This window comes from Panthera onca, chromosome D1 (assembly GCF_046562875.1).
Source record: "Panthera onca isolate mPanOnc1 chromosome D1, mPanOnc1 haplotype 2, whole genome shotgun sequence".
In the NCBI taxonomy this organism is placed as follows: Eukaryota; Metazoa; Chordata; class Mammalia; order Carnivora; family Felidae; genus Panthera; species Panthera onca.
In genome coordinates, this window is record NC_138348.1 from 3,955,802 (window position 1) to 3,982,485 (window position 26,684).

The 26,684-nt window shown below is 57.7% G+C and overlaps 1 long non-coding RNA gene across 1 annotated transcript; it reads left to right on the top strand.

The window, feature by feature from the left end:
- Positions 1–8,702: 8,702 nt before the first annotated feature.
- On the top strand, positions 8,703–11,322 carry LOC132662127 (uncharacterized). The gene is made up of 2 exons (XR_009602528.3): positions 8,703–9,168; positions 10,391–11,322. It is a non-coding gene; the product is annotated as an uncharacterized LOC132662127 (long non-coding RNA).
- Positions 11,323–26,684: the final 15,362 nt, after the last annotated feature.

Here is a 26,684-nt window from a genome sequence, read left to right on the forward strand (position 1 = left end):
AGACAAAGTCAAGGGCAAGCCGCATGTTGGAGGGCAGTTGCAGTCCCGTTTGACGCTCTGTCCCCAGGTCTAGCTAGGACAGTGGCCGGCACACAGAAGTCACTCAATTAATATTTGTTGAGCCAAGGGCATCTATGGGTCCGAGCTGTTTTCAGACCAATCGCACGGTCTCCGGGGCAGGTCACATCCCAGCCGCCTTGTGGGGGTCCCCTGGGTTATCATCTTTCTCCCCGAAAGGGGTGGAACCTGAGAGACTGTGTTCTCATGAAGCAGCTGGTGAATTAGGGCCTGGAGAAGTTTCCCTGAAGTCTTTAAGTCACCACTGAGATACGGTTCTAGATAAAGGCAGGGCGAGTGGGTCGGGGCGGTGAGAGTCTCGGGCGCTCACCCCCTCACCCCTGTCCCTTCCTCAGGGGAATTAATTGGTAGCAAAAGAGAGGACTTTAGGAAATAGCCGTGTTTAAAAGGCCCCTGCTTAATGTTCCCTTTAATTAGAATGGGTTTCACTTGACATTTTTTGCTGACCCGCCGGGGGAGGGAAGCCCCCGCCTGAGTGATTGCCCACTGACCCCGGGATTCCTGCGTCTCAGTTATGCCCCGTTCGTGGGCTCCCTCAGCAGAGTTCAAAAGAATGGCTTTTTCTACAGCAGAACAGCCAGAGCGCAAAAAGTCACTCCCCCTGGTCCGGACGCTTCTGTGGGAACCTGGGCCGGGACATTCCTCTGAAAGAAGAATGTGCACACGGGGGACCGCTGGGTCCCTGCCAAGCCCGGTCGTTCAACAGGCTCAACAGGCAGGGCCTGAGCCCTAGGGAAGACGGGTTCCGCACCGCGCCTGGGGATGGGGACGGGGGGCACCTGCCCCCGGGGCGCTCTCAGCCAGGCCGAGAGGTGGCCCCCGTGCCACGGCGACTCTCGCAAGGTGGGACGCGATGTGAAAGGCCAAGTGCTGGGGGAGCCCAGGGGAGGCGCCTGACTCCAGCCGGGGCAGGACAGGCCTTCACAGGGACAGCTCTGTCTAAGGTGGGACCTCGCATGAGTCAGGACGAGCGAGGCCGGGCTGCACTAACAAACAGGCTCCAGTCTGAGTGTCTCAACACAACAGAGTTTGGTTCTTTACTCGCGTCTCGGGACAGCAAGGGTCTTCTTGGTGGGTCCCCTCGAGCAGCGACGCGGGGATCCAGGTCTGTGGTGGGAGCGAGGCACCCGGTTCGAACTGCCTCTACCCGGATGGCATCTGGAGAGACCGAGGGCCGCAGTTCCAGGGAAGCTGAGCGAGGTTTCCCCTGAGCCCAAGAAGAGGCAACGGAGTGAGACCCACAGAGCCCCAGGTCAAGCCGGAGGTAAGCAGGCAAGGGAGGGATGGGGGAGAGAGAAAGGAGAACGGGCAGGAGTGAAGGCACCTTGTCCGCCACACCTGGGGTTACGGTCAGGAGGTGACAGGAGGAAGGCACGAAGGCAGCCCCCGGACGGGGCTGGCTGCCGGGAGAGGCCAACCGTGTGACCAGAGGGTGGGGTGGAGGCTGGAGGTTGACTTCACTGCCAATGGCCAATGACTTGATCCATCACTCCTGTGGGAGGAGGCCTCCGTGGAAACCCCAAAAGGTCTGCGTTGGGGGAGCTTCCGGCTGGTGGACACACGGAGGCGTGGGGGAGCTTTTCCCCTGACGGTGCGCGGAAACTCCGCGCCCCCCGCCCCGCCTCAGCTTTGTGCCTCTCTCCCATTGGAGAGTTGCGTCCCGCTCTTGAGTTCTGTCCTCTTGTACTAAACCAGGAATCTGGAAAGTGAACTCTTTGTGCTGAGTGAGTTCCATGAGCCTTTCTAGCAATTCTCAAGTCTCAGGAGGAGGCGGTGGGAACCTCCGATCTACAGCCGGCCGGTCGGAAGCACGGGTGACAGCCTGGGCTCGCAACAGGCATCTGAGTGGGGACGGTGTTGGGGGACCGAGCCTGTCCCCTGTGCAGTCCGGACAGGTAGACAGCAGCAGAACTGAGTTCATCTGTGGGACACCCAGCTGGTATCTGGAGAGCCCGACAGTTGCTAGGTGTGGAGAAGGACCCGCACATCTCGCTGGTGGCCAGAGTGTTCTAGAAGGTTCTGAGAGTCGTGGCGAAACAGAAGGGTTTGGGTGGCCAGAAGTGAAGTTCTGAGAGTGGAATTTAGGAACACAGAAGAGCCTCTTCAGCACTTTTAGTGCGGTGTTTCAACTCACTTACATAAAGTGCAGCGAAGGTCTTCTGAGGGGGAGCCCTGAGGTTGGGGCCCGGGGATGGGAAGCAGCCAGCGATGTGGGAAATGGAGCGAAAGGCATTCCGGGCAGGGGGAGCAGTAAGTACAAAGGCCCTGGGGCAGGAAAGGATCCAGGTTGTTGGAGGCACGGGAAAGAATGCAGCGAGGCTGGTGTACCAGGAGCCGCGAGGGGAGGGACGTCCAGAGAGGCCACTGCAGCACTTAAGATTCGGGACCTTAGAAGGCTCTAGAAGAAGGGTAGGGTGCAGGCAGCGACAGCACTGAGTTCCCCCGGGTGGCGGTGGGTTGGGAGCGGGAGACACGGAGCAGGGACGGGTGGCCTGGCTTAGGTAAGGAGCTGGGTGCGGGCAGTGAGGCCCGGGGATGTTGACAGTGGACTCCGGCCTGCCACCTGGGCAGAGACAGTGGTGCATTTGCAGAGCAGGGAAGGCAGGACAGGAGCGGGAGAGGCGAGGGGGCCGGTACCCGTGAACCAGCCAAGCGGGATGCGGGTGGCAGGTCGGGTGACCCGCAGCTCTGGGATGGGGCTGACGGAAGTCCGCCAGAAACGTACTGGCAGATCTCCTCTCTTCTGGAAAGACATCGTCACCAGTACGCCAGGCCTAAGCGGGTGGGGAAGAAAAGAGACCAACAGGCCTTTCAAGTGGGGTGCAGCGATGGCACCCCCAGTGCATGGACAAAGGCACCAAGGCTCAGAGCGGGGAGCAAAACCAGGAAAGCTCCCCGTGTACTTGGCATGTGTTGAACACACCCCCGGCCTCGACGTGTCCGGTCGGCACAACAACCCCAGAAAACGGTGAGGAAGGTGATATCCCCATTTTACAGAGTGAGAAAGTGAGGCACCGAGCAATTCAACAAGGTCCCGGGGCCACCTGAGAGGCCAGTGGCTGGCCTGAGGTTCGACCCAGCCCATCTGACCTCACAGCCCCTGCAGTCACGCCCCAGGTGACACGGCCGCCAGGCTGCACGCGAAACGGCCGCCGGCTTTCCTGACGCGGGGTGCCTCGAGGACAGTCAGAATTGCAGAGCCTCTAGCCGCCAGGGAGGGTACTGGCTCACGTCGGAAATTACGCCTTGCGTGAAACCGGGGTCGAACCGCGGCCTGGCTGTCGCCCGCTGGCATTCCCGGGCACGAGACCTCTCAGCCTGGTCCCCGGGGCTTGTCGGCGGAATTACCACGCCTGGAATGTAGGAGCCGCTGCCTTATCTCAGAAGACGGGTGCTAATTAAAGCATCCTGTGCCACCATGTGGAAACTACAGATGGGCCCCCACAGCCGGCCCCCTGCTGAGTGGCACCCCCCTTGGGGCCAGGGTGACGCGAGGGCCCTGGAGGTCAGACTGGGAAGAGCGGACCCCACCAGTTGAGTCTGGTCATCGCACGTGAGCCCTACGGCTGCCCTGCAAGCGAGTCACTGTCTCCATCCTGCAGACGAGGAAATGGGGCCCCAAAGCGGGAAAGCTACCTGCCTGAGGCCACCCGGCCAGCACGTGGCACAGCCAGCCACGAACCCAGAGGTGTGGACTCTATCCACCTCTTCCGCAAATACATCTTGAGTCGGGCTTGCTCAGAGCCAGGTTCCGGCACAGGGGCTGGGAATAAATAAATTTAAAAAAAAGACTATGCTTGACCTCAGTGACCTCGTGGTCAGGGCAAAGGAGCATAAGAGACCCTCCACTCCGGAATATTCTTCAGCCTCAAAGAGGAGGAAGATGCTCACCCCTGCTACAGCAGGGACGGACCTAGAGGGCGCGATGCTGAGTGATACGGGGCCGACACGCACGGTCCCGCTCACATGAGGGCCCTGGGGTCTCCAGATGCGCGAGACAGAGAGGTGGACGGTGGTCATCGGGGGAGGGGGCGCGGGCGTTAGCGTTCATGGGACAGAGTTTCAGTTTGGGAAGATGGAACGTTCTGGCAAGGGATGGTGGGGACAGCGACACAGCAGTGTGAACGTAGTTAACACTACTAACTACACACTTAAGAAGATGACTTAGACGCTACATTTTGTGTTAGGTGGATTTTTTCATGGTTAACCTTTCCTTAATAAATTTTTTTTTAATTTTTTTTTTAACGTTTATTTATTTTTGAGACAGAGAGAGAAAGAGCATGAACGGGGGAGGGTCAGAGAGAGGGAGACACAGAATCCGAAACAGGCTCCAGGCTCTGAGCGGTCAGCACAGAGCCCGACGCGGGGCTCGAACTCACAGACCGCGAGATCATGACCCGAGCCGAAGTCGGACGCTTAGCCGACTGAGCCACCCAGGCGCCCCTCCTTAATCAATTTTTGAAAAAGAAACGATTCACTTCGTTCATTGGTTCTACAGCCGTGACTAAGAGCCTCAGTGCCCCCGTCGCCACTGGGCCCGGGGGATTCACGTGTGTGTGTGTGTGTGTGTGTGTGTGTGTGTGAGGGCACACATCCCCGACCGAGAAGGTGCCCGTGCTGGTAGGGTGCTCCCCCGCTCCTTGGCCGATGACCCCAGCCGCGGGGAAGCCGGGCACGGGGCAGGATGCTTTACAAACACCTCCCGTCCAGTGCTCTAGGGGAAGCCATGATGATCCTGTCTTGCCCAGGAGGAAACTGAGGCTCAAATGAGTGAGCAGGAGAGCACCATTCCCACCTCCTATACTGGCGCTCTCTTGCTTCGTAACATGTTACCCCAAACTCACCGGCCAAAAACGACACGTACTGATCGTGACCCACAGTTCCTGCCGGTCAGAGACCCAGGGGCAGCCGGGCCGGGTGGTTCTGGATCGGCACCTCTCACGAGGCCGTCGGGCTGGGCTCATCTGAGGCCTGACGAGGGCTGGAGGGTCCACCTCCACCTCCAGGACGCCACACTGGCCTGTTTCTCAGCGCGGGGACCTGTCCACAGGGCCGCAGGGGTGTCCTCACAGCATGGCGGGCGTCTTCCCCCAGAGCGAGCGGTTGAAGAAACCAGGACAGAAACCGCAGGCCTTCTGCAACACGGCCTCGGGGGTCGTCCTCCCTCATTTCCACACAGCCTCCTATCGGTTACAAAGTGAGCATGTTGAGGGGGGAAGGAGGTCCCTGAGGGAGGGAACAGCGAGAGCTGAGGCTCGTTGGAGGCCATCTTGAACCGGCGGCCGCCCCCGGCCTGTGGGGCTCTCCCGAGCTGCAACCAGGCCAGTGGTCAGCCACACTGCGGTGTCTGGCATCCGAGGACATTTTGGAGACAGCCGGGCCCTGGCAGAGGTGGAGGCTGTCCCAGAGAGGCAGCCGCGGAAACACAAGGGGTGGGTGGGCCCCGGGGGCATCCTCCTCAGACACGCACACGGAGGGGACCTAGGGATGGGGTGGCCCTGGGGGACGGCCGCATTCCTGGTCGGGGCAGCAAGAGCCGGATGTTAGAGCCAGATCTAACATGTGTCCACGGGGGGGGCGTGACCTTGCGTAAGCCCCCCACGCCCGCCCTGGGCCTCGGCTTCCCCCTAGGAAGTGGGGTGGTTGGTTGGTTCTCCCACGCGGGACAGAGAATACAGCCACGTGTGTCGGGGCCATCCCGCTGACAACAAGGGCTCCGGACAAATGTTCCCCATTCCAACAGGACAGTCACGGCAACGTGGAACCGGAAATAGGGCAGGGGGCGCGGGCCTCGGCGGGGGTGGGGGGGGTGGGGAGTGGGGTGGGGGTGGGGGAGGCGTGGATGAATGAAAAGCTGCAGAAGCAGGTGGTCTGTCGTGAGCCTGTGTCCTGTCGCGGCCGCCGTTTGCCCGAAGCACAGCCCCCGGCAGCCGGGCAGCACCAGGGCGGCGTGGGTGCTGATAACGCGGGCCGACCGCAGCCACGACGTGTCCTGCTTCCCGTGGGCGCCCCACCCCCCGCCGTGGCCGCGGCTCAGAGCAGGTACCGCTGGGCCTCCTCGCGCTCCGGGAGCCTCGGACGGGCTGGTTAGCCTGCTCGAGGTCCCGCAGCTAATGAACAGGGGACCCAAAGCCCGTGCTTCCTGACCCCCACGCCCTCTGACCTCCCAGGCAAGGAGGACGGCACGGGGCGGCGACTGAAATTGTTTACTCCCGACCCACGGAGCCTTTGCCACGTCACCCGGAATTCACAGCAGCCTTGCTCGAGCCAACGTACGACTTGAGGTCAGTGCTGGGGTTTGGAGGGATGGGGCGGGGGGGGGGGGCGTTGCAGGTGGATCAGTGGGGGCACAGAAGGACGGGGGAGGGCTAAGCGGGCGGACGGACAGACGGCCCGGTGGAGGCTGGTGCCCGTGTGCCGGCCGGTGGATAACTCGAAGGGACGGCCGGATAAGTGCCAGAGGAGGACAGTAAATGTTGGCTAGAAGTGGGGACAGGTGGACAGACAGGTCCAGAGGTAGGTGGGCAGAGGAATAAATGGGTGGGCAGGGCTGACCGTGGGCCTGACTCCCTGTTCCTGCAGCTGGGAGCTAGGGGACAGAGGGAGGCTGGCCGAGGAGGGACCTGTCAGGGACCTGCCCTCAGGCACCTGTCATTCGTGCACACGAGCTCTGAGACTGCAGTGCCAGTGGCTCCTGGAACCTGGCCGGCGAGCGGGGTCACAGTGGTCACGCTGGTTTCGTGGCTGGGGGCCCAGAGATGGGGACAGCTTCTCCCGCAGCCACACAGCCAGGACCAACCCCAGGGCTCCACCCTAGGTCCAGGCCTCTCGGCTCTGAGCATCATCTGGGCTCCGGCAACTTCGGCCCGCCCTGAACTCCAGCCTGCGTCATGCCCCCTCGACCCGGCCTCACCCCAGGCTCTGAGGAGCCCCCAGAACCAGCACGATGGTGCCCCGATGTGCGGCCCCGTTTGGGGGGACCGGCCGAGTCCGGGTGCCCGTGAGAGAGCCGTGTGGTTCTTCCAGGGGGTCCCCTGAGACCTGATGGTCCTCTAAGCCCCGGGGAGCCCCAGGAGCCTCTGTCCCTGGAAGCGGGGGTGACAGCTTGATTCTCCAGCAGTGGCTTCTCCCCCACACCTGCTGTGCATCAGGCACCAGGCCCAGAGCCGAGGGCGGGGAGGTTCTTGTCTGCACCCCTGAGAGCCCCAAGCCCGCAAACAGCAGGCACTCAATCGGTGTCGCTCAAGAGGAGAGACAGTCCTGTCATCCAGGGGCTGCCGCCCAGGCACATTTCTCTGAGTGTCTCGGAAAGAAGCGAGCCACACACGACCCTGGCCTAGGGATCTGGTCTTTCCGTCCACTCCTTGAGAAGTGGGTGTTCGTGGGTGGCACAGGTGCTTGGGCTCAGCTACCCTGATTTTGAGAGAAAGCCAGGCCGCTCTGGACCAGAGGCCTCCACAAGTGGGGCCAAAACAGAAATCGGGGAACCCAGGGTGCATCCTTCCAGGGCCTTCACCCCACGGCTGGGCGTGCTGACCTATCGCCTCCTGGCACGTTCCCCAGGGGTCGGTCTGGGACCCACTCACCCATGTGGCAGATGGAACCCTAGGTCGCTGCTAATGAGAACGCTGGCTGTGATGGGGGGCACGCGGCACCCCACAGGGCCACTGACCCGTTCCCATCCGAGCCCCGGGAGCACGCCTGGCACACAGTGGGGCTCCAGCAAAGTTTGCGGAGCGAGCGCGTGACCTGACCGAGGAGAGCCGAGAGGCTTTGGACACAGAGGAGCCCGCGTCCAAACCCCAGCTCTCCCCTTTATGGTCCGTGCGACCCGAGGCGACGCGCTTAACCTCTGTGGGTCTCAGGTTCCCACGCTGTGAGATGAAGATCGTCATGTTCACTTAGCAGGAGCCTCGTGAGGATTCAGCGAGGATGTTTGCAAAACTCGGGGCGCCTGGTAGGTAGGTGCTCGGCAGGGGTGCGCCTGCCGGCCCCTCCCCCAGGCAGTGGGGCCGCCTCTCACCTGTGGGTGGCTGAGGCCCCGCCCCCTCGCAGCCCCAGCCGAGCAGGTGACTGCACGGGCCCTGGGAGCGTGGGAACTTCCTGCCGCCCTGTTTGTCTTGGGCGCCTGGGAGGGGCGGCCACCCTCCGTCCGCTCCAGCACGCTCCTGCCAGATCACCCAGCGTGAAAGGGAGGAATTGTTCCCGTGACCTTTGCTTTCCTTGTCAAAGGCGATTTTGGCAAGTGCCGTCTCTCTTCCCTGAAGGCCGGGCCAGCCCTGGTTCCCCTCTCCCAAAGGGACTGAAAGGGCCCTCTTGGCACCTGGGGGAGGTAAGGGCCCTGGGGGAACCTGTAGGAAACACCATCCACGCCTGCCAGCAGGAACGAGGCTTCACCCCTTCTATGCCCGCTGCCTGAGCCACCTGCCAGCCAGCGCCCCTTCCCCGTCCCACTAACCACCCCCCAACTCCTTCCTGGTCTTCCCTCCCCTCTGCGCCCCCCAGGACTCAGAATAGGACCCAGCCCAGAGTCAGAGGCTCAATCCAGCTCCCCCGACCCCCCCTCGCCCCATACCGAGAGCAAGGCTCCCCCTCTTCCTCTCACTTCTACCTAACCCTGCCTTGGGAGGGTGTCCCCCCATGCCGGTCTCTGCAGGTGGACCACAGGTCTCTACACCAGCTTCTAACCGCTGTCTCGGCCTCCTCTGCCCCCTGGTCACGTGGCCAGCCCACCGCCCACCTGCCCTGCTTTGGCATGGCTGGTGACCCCAGGGTGTGACCCCAGCAGCCGTGGAACCCTGGCTACGTCCGTCACACCGTGGCCCCGCAGGCAGCACAGCTGGGGTTAAGGGCAGCCTCGGATCACGGAGGCCCCATTTCCGATTTTCCAGAAGATGCCAATTATTAATGATCATTGTTCTTTCCTTCTGGGGCATGAAAAAGCAGGTTCAGCTCACAACCGGAAAAGCAGCGGGTCAAGGTTCCCAGAGGATGAAATGTCAGCCTCCGGCGGCAGTGACATTCACCCAGAAGCACTAAAAATAGACTCGAAAACAGAAACATCGAGTCTCTGGAGGCTGGAGGCATAAGGTGAGCTTAGGGCAGAAACGACACTTGCCAATTACGTCTGTGGCCGCACGGCGAGGCAAGGATTTTCCTTGGTTTTGTTTTATTTCCCTTAAGAGACAGAAAGAAAGTAACCTTAGGAAGGGTCCACCTAGAAGGATGTTGCTCTAAGTATGACTTTACCATATGTAAAAATTCGGATAGAACGGAAACAGGGCAGACCCAGCCTGGAGGGAGATGTGACCACGGCAAGTCGGGGGCCTGGCAGAACTCACCCATTTGGCCCCAGGAGGGCAGAATGCCCTCCCAGCTCCGGTGGACTGGCCGTGGTAGTCTGACTGAGGCCAGCACAGTCCAAGAGGACTTTGGTGGCGGTGGAAATGTTCTCGATCTGCTTGTCCGGCACAGAGCCGCGAGCCGCATCTAGGTATATATCAAGCACTTGAAATGTGGCCGTTACAGTCGAGCCACAGAGTTGCTAATTGTATTTCGTTTTAGTTGACTTAGATCTAAAAAGCCATATTTGAATGGTGGCTGGTGGCTACCATATTGGACGGCATGGTTTTAGACTTTAGGGGAAGGAGAGCTCCAATCGATTGGCAATGTCTGCCAGGGACAAAGGATTGGAGAGTAAGGCCTGAATACTGCATTACCAAATGACCGGGGATCTGGAGAGATCCAGGCGACCTGAGGTCTAAACCATGGATTCTGGCACCTGAATAGTTTTGACATTTAGGAGAGAAAAAAAAATAACTGTAAGGTTTAGTGCTGCACCCCCTCGCCATTTAGTCTCATGGTCTTTCCTAGAGGCAACTACAATCCTTTTAACATGGTCTCCCTCTCTTTGGGACCCCATTTCCAACCTTCCTAACCCTTCTCTACACAGCAGCCAGAAGGGTCTTTCCCAAACATCAATCCAACTACACTCTACCCTGCTCAAAACCTTACATCGCTTCTCCCCACCATGGCCATCAAGACCCTGCCCTACAAGGCCTCTCTGGCCTCATTCCCTTTCACTCTTCATCCTAGCATAGACCGCCCTGAGGCCTGCCGCTCTTTTTCTGCCTCACTGCCCAGGAAGCCCCAAAGGGAAGGCTCTTGCCCCATCTCGGCATCCTCCACCCAAGGCACACTTCTAGAATAGCTCCCGCTGGAAACATAATGTGATTCCAGGAACTCCCATGTATATTCTTGTGTTGTGCCCTCAAAATAATAAGGCAAGTACAACCATCGCCCTGTTTCACAGATGAGGAAACTGGGACTCAAAGAAGGGAAGCATTTGACTAAGGACACAAGAGAAAATGGCAGACCTGAGGCTCAGACAGGAGTAGATGACCGTCTCAAACCTTGCTTGCATGGAGAAATCTGCTTCAACATGGTGGCTGTGCTAAGAATGGAAACCAGGTTCCAGAACTTGTAGTGCAGAATTTCTTCTACTGCTAATTCAATACATGCTAGAGGAAGAAAAGGATGGATGGATGGATGGATGCATGCATGGATGGATGAGTGCGTGGATGGAAGGATGTTGGATGGATGATGAATGATGGATGGACGGATGGATGAATGGATGGATGCATGCATGGATGGATAAGTGGGTGGATGGAAGGATGTTGGATGGATGATGAATGATGGATGGATGGATGGATGGATGGATGGATGGATGAATGGATGGATGGATGCATGGATGGATAAGTGGGTGGATGGAAGGATGTTGGATGGATGATGAATGATGGATGGATGGATGGATGGATGCATGCATGGATGGATGAGTGGGTGGATGGAAGGATGTTGGATGGATGATGAATGATGGATGGATGGATGGATGAGTGGGTTGGTGGATAGATGAGTGGATGATGGATGGATGGATGAGTTGATGGGCAAGTGGATAGATGAATGATGGATGGATGGATAGCTAGCTAGCTAGACGTGGGGACAGATGGACGAATTGGTGGACAGGTGAGTGGGTGGATAGGTGGATGTGTGATGGAGAGATGCATACACGCATCCATGTATGAATGAACAAAAAGGACGGCAAGACACAGTAAAAGGTCACGACCAGGGAACTGGATAACAGTCCACCTTTTTCCTAACCATTTTTTAGGTGTATCAAAAAATGAGCCCATGCGAAAACTTCTCTGAGGCTTCTCTTTTTAAGGAAATAAAGTGCATCGTAAGCTGCGTGTGTGTCAAGAAAGCCCTGGGCTGTGCCAGGGCCTGCTTCCCTCTCTCCTCCTGTCCTGCCACCACCCCGCCCTTCCCCCTCCCACCCCTCCTGGCTCATCGAGCTCCTCCCTAACTCAGCTTTCCCAAGGGAAGGCTGAGAAACAATAGCAATTTCTTCTGAATGGAACTGTCCCCTGAGCCAAAGAGTAAACACGAGAGCGAGAGCGAGGGAAGAGCTGAGTCGGTGTGTAGCCGCTCCAGTGATGATTACATAAGCGGACATACCTGGGAGAGGCGCTGATCCAGGGGATTTTAACAGGCCGGGGTGGCGGGGGGGGGGGGGGGGGGTGCTGGCGGGGGAGGAGGGCAGCGGCACGCCCAGTGCAGGGATAGCTGTGCAGATACCCAGGCTTGCTGGGAACAGGAGCCAGGTCGGTCTGGGAGGGGAGAAATTCAAGAGCTTGAGGCTGTTCTTACACTAAGACCCTTGCATGATGGTTTTTTTTTTTTTTCTTTTTTATCTGCACAACAGCACTGCCAGGTAGGTACAGTTATATTCTCTTTTATACATGAAAAAACAGAAATGAGACACAGAGAGGTGTTGCCCTTAACCAAAGTCACACAGCTATTGTGGCAGAGCTGGGATAGAGCCCTAGTCTGGCTCCAGAGGCGGTGGGGCTGATCGAGCTGTCCGGCCGCCCCCTCTTCTTTCTCTCTCCATCCCTCCCTGCCCCCCCTCCTGCCCTCCTGCTTGTCCGTTAAATCACACGTCCATTTATTCTTCCATTTGTCCATCTGTCCATCTACCCACTCGGCCCCCCAGCGGCTCATCCTTCCCCTCAGTCCTGGGCCAACAAAAATGCAGACTCCGCCTGTTGGGCCCCTTCTGTGTGTGGGGGACACAGGAGGAAATTTACAGTGGTTTCCTCCTTTAGTCTACAAGGTGACAGCCAGGTCTGGGTCACTCTCCCCTGTGGCAGATGATGAAACAGGTCTACAGAGCCTCAGGAGCCTCGGCCTTGGGGTTCAGGGAGGGCTTCTCAGAGGAGGCAACCCAAGCAGGTGAGGGCAGGACACCCCGAGTTCCTCCAGCAGAGGTGGAAAGGGTCGGTGCGCTTCTGGTGTTGAGAGGACGTGTGTGATGGACGGGAGGCGGTTAGGAGGATGGGGTCCACTGTAGCCTGGTCACCCCACCACACAGAGTGGCTGCCAGACTCAGAGCTCCCAGGGGTGAGGGGGCCAGGGAAGGGCTCACCTGGGCCAGGCTGAGGACAGGCAGCCCAGAGCAGTGGCCTCAGCCCTCCAGAATCTTCCAAGTGACCTGGAATGAGCATCTCTCATCTCTGGACCCCAAGTGTCCCATCTGTAATGAGACGATGGGGGACTCTGTGAGAGGCTTGCTGGGCACTCATGAGCCTGAAGATGTGCGTCCCTCCAGAGGGGCCGCAAAAACAGCCAGGAGCCCAATTAGCAGGTGAGGCCTTGTACCCGGGCCATCCGGGGCTCCCAGGACCAAACAGATGACCCCCAGGGATGGGCCCCAGGGTACAAGCCACATAATGAAGGGGCACACAAGGGCTGCTGAGAGCCATGCTGCCATTACATAAGCCACCTACCCGGCCACCACTGGCCAGCTGTGTTACCAGGTAAATAGAGTCCTATATTTACCTATGATGGGAGAGGGACAGGTCCGCCTGGTGATTAGGGCAGAGATGAGCTCAGAGGACTTCAGCTCTGATTTCTGTTATACTCCATGCACGCCTCCATGCCCAGCATCTTGGTACCTGCCAGGGCATACCGGCAGAGGGGGCAGTGGGAAGCTGCATCCTAGGAGTGCGGGGCCGTGGGTCTTCGGGTTGCAGGCTTGGCCAGGGAAGCAGGGCTGCCCTCACAAGTGGCAGGAGGCCAGGCCAAGACCACACGAGGATGACAAGCTTCCAGTGGTCCCCAATGGCCCCAAAGACCTCCCTGGTGTTGGCACCGGTCAGCTGCACTGGAAGGACAGGTGCCATCTGCACAGGGTGACAAAGAGCTCAGAGACTATGACATCACTCTGCACTCTGCCATTACGGCAGCTTCATGTGGCATTATCTGTCCATGAATACTTGGCTGGATTGGTGTGTGGATGGGTGGATGGACACTGGGATAATTAGCAGACCACAGATGGACAACTGGATAAAGGAGTGCCACCTTTATGAGTGGGGTGGGAAGATGGAAGGGTGGATAGGTGGTTAGATGGATGGATGACCTATCAGCAGGTAGACTGATTCATGGAATAGTAGGTAGAAAGGTAGATGAATGGATGGATGATTAAAAGGGTTATGCGTGACTGGATGGATGGGTAGATGGATAGATGGATAATGGATGGATGGATGGATGGATGGATGGAAGGATGGATGGAAGGATGGGTGGATGCATGATGGATGGAGGGATAGATGATGGATGGATAGATGGTGGATGGATGGATGATGGATGGAAGGATGGGTGGATGGATGATGGATGGAGGGATGATGGAAGGATGGATAGAAGGATGGGTGGATGGATGATGGATGGAAGGATGGGTGGATGGATGATGGATGGAGGGATGGATGGATGGATGGATGATGGATGGATAGATGATGGATGGATGGATTATGGATGGATGGATGGATGGATGGATGGATGGATGGATAGATGGATGGATGATGGATGGATAGATGATGGATGAATGGATGATGGAAGGATGGATGGAAGGATGGGTGGATGGATGATGGATGGATGGATGGATGGATGGACAGACCTTTGAATGGATGGGCCAACAGATGACTGAAAAGATAGATAAGTAAGTAATGAATTAATGAACCAATTGGCAGGTGGATGGCTACGAGGAAGACTGGGATGAAAAGTAGAAGTCTGGCTGGAGGATGGGTGAGAAGTTAGATGGTGAGTGGATGGGTGCATCCTTTTGATCTAACTCTGTTTGCACAAGGAGACTCTTTCTCAAATACCCACTGTCCATCCCAAGCAAGGTCCAGCTCTGTGGTCCAGGTACTGCCTGGACCTTATGTCAAGCCACCTTATGGAACCAGCATCCCCCTCACTGTGCCAACAACCCTCTGGCAGGTGGAATGTGTAGCAGGAGTCTACACAGGGCCCTGGCCAAGGTCTGGGGGGTTACTGTTTTCTCCAATGGTGCCAAGTCCAGGATCCTAAGTCGGGGCTCCAGGCACAGCCTCCCCTCCTCAGCTCCCTCTCCTCCCACTGAGGTTGGGAAGCCACACGTGAACCAGAAGCCCCTTCCCCATCCCCCTGAAGAAGCCAGAGGAAGAGCCCTGGATGGGAGAGAGGAGGCCTGGAGGTGTCTCCAGCCCTGATGCATGTCCCTGGAAGGCTGGGACTCTGCCACAGTGGGTGATCCGACAGGAGTGAGGACAAGGCTGACACCTGTGGAGTTGTTCTGCTGCAGCCGATGGAACCCCAGAGGCCCTCACTCTGACCCTGGCCGCAGCCCCCAGTGCTCCTCCTCGGGGCCCGGGGCTCTCCGGACCCCACTGGCTGGGACCATCTGCAAGGGGCCTTCCAGTGTCAGGAGGCTGAAGCCCTGGCCATGAAAATGAGTCGTCACAGTTTGCAAGGAAAAGGCAGCTGGACGAAGACAAGACACTTGGCTTCCCCAGGCTCCACATTCAGTCTAGCCAATCTCTGTCCTTCCCCAGGTGCCATGTTCCCATCTCTACCCTCAGCCATGTTGGGAGCCAGTGTAGGTTAGGAACTCATGGATTTTTCTGGGGCAGGGGTCCAAGAGGTCCTGGGCTGACAGGAAGCAGGCCTGCGGCAGGAGTTAGAAGGGCTATGGGAGCCACACATGCTCCAGAGGCAGAGAAAAGGGGCAGCCAGGAGGAGCGGGAGACCCAGGGGCAGACTCAGGGAATGAGGGCTAGTATCACCTTCCACACACTTCATGGCCACGGTGTGTCAGATGCCTAAGGCTGACTTCCTGCCATGGTGCACCCACCATCTCACGGCCACCGTGGGGTGCTGGGCTCTTCCCCTCTGATATCCCCACAGAGGGGCTGGGGCCAGGCCTGGGGGGAGAGGGAGGGACCAGAAGGGAGTCAAGGGCTCACTGTTCCCAGCACACCCCGCCTTGGCTGCCTGCCCCCCACCGATCAGCCATCAATCTTGTCCCCTGGGAGGCAGAGCATAGGCCCTGGACCTTGTCAATCTGCTGGAGCACATGAAGCCTGAGCCAGACCGTTCCCACGCCGTGCCAGCCCCTGAGGAGGGGCCCCAAGTGGCAGGATCCCTGCCTGTCCCAGGCCTGGGGTCCCCATGTCTGCACGCAGAAGCTCTGTGTGTCCCCATTGCACCACTCAGCAAACCGAGCCCGCCAGAGACCCTCACGATCGCCCGGTTACAGAGCACACACAGCTGTTTTTCTGGCTTGCCACTGGGAGAGTGCTGGGAGGGGCAGCTGGCCCACTGAGGAAGGGAGAGCCAGGCCTCTTTGGGATGCTCTTCTGGGAGATTCTGGGGTCCCACAAAGGCTGAGGTGGTACAGCTAGAGGCTGAAGGCAAGTGCATTGGGGTCCCTCCTCATGCCCACACCTGCACTCCACCTCCTGCATGGCCCAGGGGTGGGGCTGCCCCAAAGCAACAGCACCCACTTTGGCCAGACTGGGGACCTGAAATTCCCTGAGGGCTGTTCAAGATCCCAGTTTTCAGACTCACTCTTCCCAGTGAAGAAAGGGATAGAAACACAGACCTTTTCAGATGAGGAAAGCAGGGCTCAGAGGAGTTAAGTGAGCAACCCAAGGTTGCAGAGTGATGAAAAGGTGGGATTCAAACCCAGAACTGTGTCTTGGCCCTGGTGGGTGAGGGACGGATGGATGGATGGTTGGATGGATGGATGGATGGATGGATGGATGGTTGGATGGTTGGATGGATGGATGGATGGATGGATGGATGGATGGATGGATGGTTGGATGAATGGCTGGCAGGCTGGCTGACTGGATGGCTGGCTGGATGGATGGATGGTTGGGTGGATAGATGGATGGATGATGGGTGGATGGATGGATGGATGGATGGTTGGGTGGATGTATGGATGGATGATGGTTGGATGAATGGTTGGACAGATGGATGGATAGATGGATGGATGGATGGATGGATGGATGATGGATGGATGGATGGATGGATGTGGGAGTGGATGGATGGATGGATGATGGATGGATGGATGGATGATGGTTGGATGAATGGTTGGACGGATGGATGGATGATGGATGGATGGATGGATGGATGGATGGATAGATGGATAGATGGGTGGATAAATGGATGGATGGATGGATGGATGGATGGATGGATGGTGGATGGATGGATGAATACCACAGTTCATGCTCTTAACCTCTATCCTGTGCCATCTCTGCTTGGTAGGGCCCAGCTCCTGCTGAAATACCTCAGAGATGGGGTACTCACTACTGGGAAAGTGCCAGCTTTCTCCTAAATAGCTGGCTGTGCTGCTGTCCTCCCCACACCCCGCCAGGGCCCAGGTTCTGCTCCAGCTCACCCAGGGGAATCCCGTGTCCTGCCCCAGGGCAGTCTGCTGGGCTCTGAGGCATTTCCAAGTGGAGCTTCCCAAGCCTTGATCCCTGACCCCTGCCCAAATCCCCCTGGCATGCCTGGCTCCCCGACTCTGACCTCCCTGAGCATTTCCCTGGCCCTGTCCCCGTGTGCCGAGCCTGCCGAGCCTGCCGTGGGTCCCTGGTTCCTCACCAGACTCTGGGCAGCCCTGGGTCATCCAGCTTTGAAGCCGCGAAGCCCGTCTCTGCCCTGGCGACTTGTTCCCTGGCGTCCTGTGCACGCAGCCAGCATTGCCGGGCCCAGTGGTACCCTCCTGCCCTCCTGCCTTTGCATCCTTCCTGGGCCCCCTGCCCCAGTCTCTCCAAGGGCCAGCAGCCTGAAAAAAGACCTCTATGCTGTTTCATTGGAACTGCCTGAGACGCCAGCACCTGGCCAGGACAGAGCCCCCTGCTCTAGCCAGCTGGCAATTTTCCTTCCCGCCACACAGGCAGAAAGGGGTGCCCTTTCCTCTGCCCCACACAGTATGGAGGAGTCTGGGGCGTATCTGGCTCCGGAAGGGGAGGAGGGGGCCTCTGCAGCTTGGGGCAGGGCGGCAGCTAACTGGTCCTCCAGACAGAGCGGGCTCACAGGCCCAAAGCCGGTCCAAGACAGGTCACCGCCGTGCAGATGCCCTCTTAGCACAGGGCAGGCACAGACGTTTCCCAAAGCAGACTCTGGTTCTGTGGGACATGAATAGGGCCATGGGGGTTGGAAATCACAGGAGGAAGCAGAGTTTTCATTGAGGTTTGACTGGAGCCCTTCCAGGCCCCTCCGAAAGGAGACAGCGAGCAAAGTTTCTCAAGCCAAGCTGACCTCAGAAGTCCTTTTCCTAGAGGATCTTCTGGGACCAGCATTCCCTGGAACCCTCGAGAAACTGCCCAAGTAGCTTCCAAAGCCCTGAAGGCCCAGCCCGGCATGAAGCTGGGTCGGAGGTGGGTGCATAAAGCGCTCGGGGTACCAAGCCCAAAGTTCTGGCACGGCCCTGCCCACACCCGGCGACCAGTGGAGGGAAGGTGCCCACCCTGCCTGCACTTGCCTCCCTTTTCTGAAGATTACACGGCACCGAAGCCCATGGCACCACTACCAAGGATGCGGGACCCAATGGCAGCCCCTCCTGGGGCCTGGAGACCCGGCCAAGTGGAGCCTGCAGCTCACAGCCTGTGGCGGAAGCTTCAGGAGACACGGAAAGGCCTGTACAGGTGGCTTTGTCCCCCTGGGAAGAATACAGCAGGCAGGGTCTGCTCCTGCCCCTCACCCCTGCCCACCCTCCCCTCCTCCCCTCCATTCCCCCAGCCAGGGGCCCCGCAGGGGCCCCAGGATCTGGGAGGTCTGGCTGCCACAGAGGCGGGCACGGGTACCACCTGGCCCAGCTGCGGGGCGCCTGGGCTGGCAGGACGGCTGGGTGCCCAGACCTTCCTTCCACATTTCCGAAGCCGCGTCTTCAATGCGCTGGGAGGCTCTCCTATCGATTCAGCCTCTAATCTGGTTTCCCATCTGCTTTGCGAAGGGCCCTTCACGCCTCTCTCCGCTTGGTATTTCCTAATCCTCAAACGCTGCTTACTTACCGCTCTCTCCTGAGGGACGCCCAGCTCCTTCTCACCCCCTTGACATTCCTGCTCTGTCTCCCTCCCTCCCGGCCATGGCCTCGCCTCGCGACACGGGCAGCCCGGAGCCTGGGGGGGCCTTTCCTGGAGCAGAACATCAGCCACTCCCTCCTTCTTTAACCCAGCGCTCATTGGGTGCCTCCTCTGGGCCAGACACAGGGGCCCGTGTCTGTGGTCCTCTCTGGAAGCAGTGTGTCTGTCGGGGAGCCGAGATGAGAGGAAGCACGTGCCCAGCATGGCCGGGGGCTCCCGGAGCCGTTACAAGCCCCCCCATCCACCGCCCTGCAGACGGGAGGTTGTCCCCGCTGTGCAGATGAGCAAGTTGAGGTGAGGAATTATGCTCGCTTGCTCTGGGTGCCGGGACCTGAATTCCTGCCCTTTGGGCCAAACTCCGGGAGGACTGTTCTGGACGGCGTGCCTCTGCCTGGCACTCACGCTGGCCTGCGGCAGGCAGCCCTGTGACCAGGCCGAGCCCAGGGCCCTGCAGGACGCTGCCCGGCCTCTGAGAGCGTCCGCGCCCCTTCCCAGCCGGGCCCACGCCGTCCACCCCCGCAAGGCCCCGCCGGGGAACGCCCTCCACGTGAAACATCAGAGGCCCGTGTGCCGCTGAGGGCCTGGGCTCCTAACCGGAGATTATCTTCCAGGGGAGGGGAGCGGGTCCTGGAAAGGCCCGTCCCGGCCCAGCAGAGAGGGCAAGCCCCAGCCCTCCTCCCACCGCCAGGATGGGATGGGGGAGGGGCCTGGGCTCCGGAGTCAGCCCCTGGCCCGGCTCGGGCTCCTGGGCGGCAGCAGGACCCACAGAGATGCCGAGCAAAACGGAAACGCAAGCCCCTTTTTCAGAACTGGGGAAGAGTTTCCAGCTCGCAAGTATGACGCATTAGACCGAGTGCAGGGGCCTGGCGGAGTGAGGTCCTGGGCACGACCGCCTGCCCCTGAAGCTGGCCCTGCACCCGGAGCTCAGCAAGCCTCCAGGGTAAAGTCCTGTAAGGTCCCACCTGTGACTTGGCCTCGTGCCCCTGTCTCGTCTCCCCGGGCCACTGCTACCCTGCGTTTCCCCCAGCAACACGCTGCCTCCCGGGACAGCACCGAGAGCCAAATCCCGCCCCGGGCCCCAACTGACCAGCAGGACGGGCCACCTCCTTCCGCTCCCTGCACCTCCCTGGCCTTTCCATGGGGTGAAATGATGCGTGTGTAGGATTGTTTGCTAGACCGTCGTCCCCACCACGAGGGCCGCACCACCGTGTCTTTAAGTGGCCTGGTGCCTGCCTGGCACACAGGAGGTGCTCAATAAGTCCTTATTGAGGGTGAGAAAGGGGGGCCTCAAATGTCCATCGAGGGATGAATGGACAAAGAAGATGTGGGATATATATACGATGAAGTATCACTCGGCCATCAAAAAGAACGAAACCTTGCCATTTGCAACTACGTGGATGGAACGGGAGGGTGTTACGCTAAGCGAGATCAGTCAGAGAAAGACAAATATCTTATGACTTCACTCACATGCGGAATTTAAGATACAAAACAGATGAACGTAGGGGAAGGGAAGCAAAAACAAGATAAAATCAGGGAAGGGGACAAACCAGAAGAGACTCTTCAACACAGAGAACAAACGGAGGGTTGCCAGAGGGAGGTGGGTGGGGGATGGGCTAAATGGGGGACGGGCATTAAGGAGGGCACTTGTTGGGAGGGGCCCGGGGCGTCGTATGTAAGTGATGAATCCCTAAATTCTACTCCCGAAATCATCATTACACTCTACGTTAACTAACTCGGATTGAAATGAAACACAAATAAAAATGAAGTTAAAAGAAAAGAAGGGAGGGGCCTGATTTAATCCCCTGCGGGACCCTCACTCCCTCTCTGGGATCCTCAGCTGAGACCGTGCACAGCATGGAGACCCCCGGCTTAGTCACTGTCATCTTCCACCAGCCTGGCCCCCATCCCAACCCCCGAGGCCTGGCTGGGAGCTCTGGGAGGCCGGCCTTGTGGGGTCACCCTTGGGGCCCCCAAAGTGCTCGGTGCCGGGCTGTGCAGCAGGCGCTCAGGTCCCCCTGGCCACCACCCACACACAGCGCGCCCGCTGGGTGGGGAACGTCTCTGTGGGAAAGTTCGGCCCTCACTAGACACCAAGCGACGCGAGCAGGACGGATGGACGCTTCCAGATGTAACAACAACAGACAGTAAGTCAGGGCCTGCGAGGCAAGGTGTCTGGTAACAAGGGTCCGCAAAAGGGATGGAAAGACCCAGCGATGAGTGTGTCCCCTCCAGGCTGACGAGCCGCCCTAAATCCGCCACCCTGGTGACACCCAGGACGGTCCCATTCTGCCCAGACATGCAGACAAAACCAGTTGCTGAGCAGGTCCTGGCGAGTCACAGCTGTGGCGAGTGGGCTTGCCTCCGTGTTCCTCCCACGGTGCTAGTGCCTGCCTGCTCTGGAAGCTTCTGCCTGCCGAGCGTCCTTGGCCAACCTCAGCTCTGGGCCCAGGAGCCGCAGCGCAGTGAGAGGGGCTGAGGCCGCAGCGCGAGAGGCCCCCAGACTCCCATCACCCCCCTTACACGCCTCTTCCTCTCCCTGATTCCTCCTCCAGCATCCAGGCCTAAACCAGGGACCCTGGTGATTCGGCCTGTCCATAAGGACTTCCCATATACCTCCCCTGTGCCAGGCATGGGATGCCAGCCCTCAGTTCTTTTCAGATCCTTCTGGATCCTTCCAGCGCCCTGACCACATACAGCGCTGGGGATGAAGGCCAGGGGTGCCAGAGGACCATGGAGGCGCCTGGTGGAAGGGACCCCACTGTGGCCGAGGTTCCGTTTGTGCTGCGAACTGGGTGCCTCTGGGGGGAGCTACACGGGGTGGCGAGGGCCGACCTCATGCCCCAGCTCGGGGGGACCGGAGCAGCAGGAAGCAAGGAGATGGGGGGACTGCGGCCAGGCAGCGGGGCGAACGTAGGAGCCGGGGAGAGGCCGGTGGAAGGGGGCCTGCTCAGGAGCTCCCTGGCTCTCATCCCTGTGTTCCGGAAAGGCAGGTCAGGGCCATATTCTTCCTGGTAACAGCTTTATTGAGATATAACTCACGTGCCGTAGACTTCACCGACTTTCAGTGTTTTTAATGTGTTCGCAGAGCTGCGTACCCATGGCCACGGTCTTTTCCAGAACGTTTTAGACCCTGTTCCCATTAGTAGTCACTCCCCATTTACCCCCGGCCCCACGGAACCGCTAGTCTACTTCCCGTCTGCGTGGGTTCTCCTGTTCTGGACGCTTCACAGAAATGGAACCACACTCTGTAAGTGGCCACTGGTGACCAGCTTCTTTCACTCCGCATTCTGTTAAGGATCTGCCCGACCCCCCACGTGGGGCAAGAGATGGCCCGGCAAGAAGGCCTGAAGGACAGAGGTGAGAGGGAGAAGACCACCGGTGACACCCACCCCAGCAGGAGAGCTATTTCAGAGGTGGGGCCCTTGCAGGGACATGAAGAACGGCCACCAGCCCGCCATCTTGCCATCTCGAGGGATAGTGGTTCCTCTGCCTCTGAACCGGGCTCGGTGTGACAAGCAGGCACCAATGTGGGGCGAGGGCCACCGGCTCAGGAAGCAGAAAACTTTCAGAGCCACTCCCCTGGCTCGGGACGGCTCTCTCATTTGACTCTGGGGCTGGCTCAGGGGCACCGTGCTGGTGCGAGGGACGAATGTGAGTCCTGTGTGTGCGAGCCACGCTAGAACGCTGGCTTCAGCCTCAGATCCCGCCAAACCCTTCACGCCGTCCAGGCAAAGCTGCTGTCCGGCTCTTTGAGTCGTAAAGGGTCGCAGGAGTGTTAACTATGTCACCAATAGCAAGAAGGGAGCACGGGGACATATTGAGGGCACAGAGGAGGAGCCCACCCTTTCATGCCACCATTTCATGGTAAAATTCCAGACGAATCCTGATAACCCAAGTTCAGTATGACAGCGAGCTGAGCTTAAAGGGCTCCAACATCAAAGCCAAACCTGGCCCCGGAAATCCCCACGAGCTGGGCTTACAAGCTGGTGTGGCCACTTAAGGCCAGAGCGACCCCACAGAGCAAGCACCTGCTAGAAACGTGCCTCATCACCATGTGGCAGATTTTGCTCTGCCTCTCCCAGGCCTGCCACATCCTAAGGCCCTAATCTCGCCAAGCTAGCCATGAAATGGTTAGAAACACATCTAATCAGAAGTGTACAAGATTTCCTTGACAAAATGATGAAATGCCATTAAAGTACTTAAATCAAGTCCTAAATAAACGAAGAGAGATGTTCTCTGAGAAGGGTCAACCATCACAATTGACCAAATCTTCAAGGATTATATATACTTATTCTATTCCCTTCAGAATCCCAGCAAGACTCTGAGTTTGGGTTTGTGGCATTTCTTTAAAAAAGAGACCAAATCTTCTCTCCTTTTTTAGGGAGAAAATTGGACCATGTGAATCTGATGCTCAGGGGGGAAAAATCAACCCACAAAAATTGTCAAGATGGCTCTGCAAAGGACGATCATGAAGGAGGGTGACTGACCAGATATTAAAGCTGATTCCAAAGCTACGGCAAATAAATGGTATACTCCTGGCATGAGGACAAAATGATCCGTGGGAGAGAAAGAGTTCAAAGGCTCTTCCCAATATACACTGGAACTTAAAACATGACAAAGGGCTGAAAAGAGCTGGGACAGCTGACCATCCAGTTAGAAACAAAGTTAAATCCCTACCTCACACCGTACACAAGAATAATTTCCAAACAAGTTAAAGGCAAAGGAGTTTTGTTGTTGCTTTTTGAACTACAAGCATATGGAAAGTAATAAAGATAAATATCCTTGGGGCAGCTGGGTGGCTCAGTCGGTTAAGCCGCCGACTTCGGCTCAGGTCACGATCTCACAGTCCGTGAGTTCAAGCCCCGTGTCGGGCTCTGTGCTGATAGCTCAGAGCCTGGAGCCTGTTTCAGATTCTGTGTCTCCCTCTCTCTGACCCTCCCCCGTTCACGCTCTGTCTCTCTCTGTCTCAAAAATAAATAAACGTTAAAAAAAAAATTAAAAAAAAAAAGATAAATATCCTTATAACCTCACAGTGCAGAAAGTATTCCTAGGCCAGACAGAAAACCCAGAAGCTATTAAGGGAAAAAAATTAAAACTGAGTACTCAGAACACATAAAATCGTTGTGCTTTAGGAAGGCCATGCTGGTGGCCCGTATGGGAGAAACATTGGTGGAGGCAGCCAGCCCAGAGGTGAGGAGTCCAGGGGAAGGAAAGTGACCATGGTCCTTTAGAAGGTATCAAGAGGAACCAGAACAGTGGCCAGTGGGGGATTGTGAAAGACACCAGGATTATGTTAGAGTTTAAAACACATATGATAGAGACAGACTTCATTAATATATGGGCACACCTTGCCTTTTCTTCAGCAGATCCTCAATGCTAGACACAACTCCAACTTGGCCCAGTCAGAATCATGCCCTCCCCTGCCCCAGAAGCAACCTTGGGGTGTGTTTGTGGGAGAACACAGATGCCCACTCAGCAGGTGAGTGTTTAAGGGAGGAGTGTTAAGGGAGGAAGCCCTTAAACACTTCAGCCTCCAGATGTGGTCCCCTTCACCACCCCCCTCCACAACTTCTGTGCTTTCCCAGTGGTTCCCAGACGGTGCCCCAGACTCACCAGAGGACTTTTTTTTTTTTGAGAGATAGAGAGAAAGAGAGACAAAGTGTGAGTGGAGGAGGGGTAGAGACAGAGGGAGACACAGAATCTGAAACAGGTTCCAGGCTCTGAGCTGTCAGCAAAGAGCCAGATGGGGGAGCTTGAACCCATGAACCTGGAGATGATGACCTAAGCCAAAGCTGGATGCTTAACCAACTGAGCCACCCAGGTGCCCATTATCTGAGGACTTATTAAAACACGGGTTGTTGACCCTGCCCCTGAAGTCTCATTTTTTTCAGAATTGCATTGACTACTCTGTCACCCATGTCTTTCCACATAGATTTTAGAATCTGTTCCTCAACACCTACAAAACAGCTTAATGAGACTTTGGGCTCATGTTGAATCTACATGTGAAACAACACTGGGTTTCCCAATCCATGAACATGGACTACCTCCCTATTCCCCGCCCCCCAGAGTTTCTGATTCAGCAAGTCTGAGGAGGAGCCTCAGACTTTGCATTCCCACCCCTGGCCCAGGTGACCCCACCTAGGCCTGGGCAGGAAGCCCGACTGGGTCTGGGAGTCAGGGCTATTCTGAAAACTGGTAACCTCCTGGGCTGGGCCCCAGGATATCAGAGAGAGCTTAAGTTCTCATGTAAATCACCACCAGCCAGTTCTTCTGGGATTTTCAGCTAACAACTAACTTTTTCAGATTTTTAATCTCTGGCAGATAAACAGTGAGTGCCAGGAATCTGCAGGTGTATAGGTTCAAGGAGACACAGCCCCTTGTGATAAAGGGTTTGCTCTCTAAGTATCCAATTCCTCAAGTTTCTGGATGAATTTCTCACCTCTTGCAACTTCCTCTCTCAATAAATACCCTCTCAGAAAATCTCAGAAAAATCAACCCCAGGTTGGCTAAGGCTCTGTCATTCCCTGTGGGCCGTGCAGCAGTGCTCTCTGGCTGACCCCAAGGTGAGTCCAGTTGTCCTTTGAGGACAAGACATGGCAGTGTGGGCAGGGGGCTGGCACACAGGTCTCAGCTCTCTTCCCACCATGGAGAGGAAGATGAGAGCCAGGTAAGGAAGGTGGAAGGAACAGCATAGGTGAGGCTCAGGGGCTGGCACCTAGCCTCCAGTAGATCACACAGGTGGCAGTCTGAGTGGCCACCCTCCTGTCTACCTGTGATTCTGAAGCCCAGGCATTCACTGGACCCATCCCCTTCCCGTCTCCCTGAGTGGTCCTCCCGGAGCTCATATAGAGTGGTGCCCACCCATACAGAGCTCAAGCCTGTGCAGGGCACCTGCAGGGGCCCCCGGGAGGTTGCTGTGGCCCATCTCTCTGGCCGACAGTGTGTGTGGCCTTATTCTCCTCCAGATCCCTCTTCTCCCCAGTGTCTGCAGGGACCCCAGGAACAGGACTCCATCTCTCAGTTTTCTCGACTGGGGGCCAATCAAAAGCCTGCTCTGGGGAAACAGGGACCCCAAGAGGAAGGGGTAGCTATGGCTTCAGAATGCAGGAACAACACCACCTGGACTGCCACTGGGATTGAGGTCTCTGATCAGCACACACAGGGGGCCAGAGCTGTTCTCATGCACCCCAGACACAGCCCTATTGTCCCCAGAGCTAAAAAACAAGCAGAGGCCACAGCCTGAGCCTTGTTCCCTGGCAGAAGGGCAGTCCTGGTGACCCCATGTCCCTAACTCCACACTCTGTCCCTGCATCAGGGTTCTGGTGCTCTAGAGCCCAGTAGCACCCCTGAACGCAGACCCCCAACTGTGGGGATCCGGGGGGGGGGGATGAGGGGAGATGTATGGGGGCCCAGTCTAGAGCTGCCAAGGGCCCCACATCAACGCCAGACTCTTTCAAAAGTGGCCAAGAACCACCCTTTGGTAGATGCAGCAAGGCCAAGAATTGAGTGGCCAGGGGCCTCTGCTCCAAGGTCCCATAGACCTGGGTTCAAATACCAACTGGGTGGCCCAACAGCAGTGTGGCCCTGGGCTTCCCAGGCCTCTGGAGTGAGGACATCAGCTGGAGGCTGCAGTGAAGGTCAGAGGCGATGCATCTCACAGTGGGTGCAAGGCCTACATCAAGTGAGCTGAAAATGCTGTCGCTGTTATTTCTGCTTTGGGATCCTTGGCACTGGCACCAAGAAGGCGCTGGGAACGTACACAGCAGGCGTTGCTCCGATTTGCAGAAAGCCATGCAAACCCACAGCCACTGTCAGTCCTTGTAGCAGGAATCTTCAGCGTGGCTTTGACCTTGCTCTAACCTGGCCCGGGGCCACGCCCAGTCCACCTCGGAGCTCGTGTGCGCTCAGTGTTCTGGCACTCATCAGCGACCCTTGTCTCCAAGTGTCCAGCCTGCTTTCCCTGTGTCCCCAACACCCTGGGGTCCTTCTCACAGACCCACTGCTTTGCAACCAGGCATCTGTAGAGTCAGTTCGAGCTGCTGTAGAAAGTCTCAAAGATGGGGGAGCTTAAACAACAGGATTCATCCCCCGCCACGTCCTGGAGACCGGAAGTCCAAGATCCATCCCCTCCCCCAGGTCCTGGAG